Raw genomic sequence first — 471 nt, 5'->3', positions numbered from 1 at the left:
TCAAGCAAGGAAAGCTCTTTATTTCAACTTGCATTTTTTTAATTTGAGTTGAATTACTGAAATAAATGAACTTTTCCACGACATTCTAATTTATTGAGATGCACCTGTATGTTTTTAATATAAAAAAAGTTATATTTTTGGCAAATGTAAAAGCCCTTTCACACCAAAAGCCTCAGGCTGAAGGAAATGTAAATTAACGTCTGTACAGTATACACAGAAGAAGAAAGTTCAACACACTTCAGCAATAAAAAAGAAGAAGAAATGTTAGTTTATCTTGTGAAATTTTTGCTTATTAGTATGGTTGAATTGGATCACCGAAGGTCAGCAGCAAATTGGTTAATAAAATGGGATTAAATAAATAAAGGATATTTGTATTATTTAACATTTAATTATTGCAGTCATTTGAGTCATATTCTGAGTTGCTTTTAACTGTTTTTATTAATTTTGAGGAAAACTAAATCTGAAAAAAAC

The sequence above is a fragment of the Sinocyclocheilus anshuiensis genome, unplaced genomic scaffold, assembly GCF_001515605.1.
Source record: "Sinocyclocheilus anshuiensis isolate Anshui unplaced genomic scaffold, SAMN03320099.WGS_v1.1 scaffold773, whole genome shotgun sequence".
Classification (NCBI taxonomy): Eukaryota; Metazoa; Chordata; class Actinopteri; order Cypriniformes; family Cyprinidae; genus Sinocyclocheilus; species Sinocyclocheilus anshuiensis.
Note: the sequence above shows the minus strand (reverse complement) of the source record.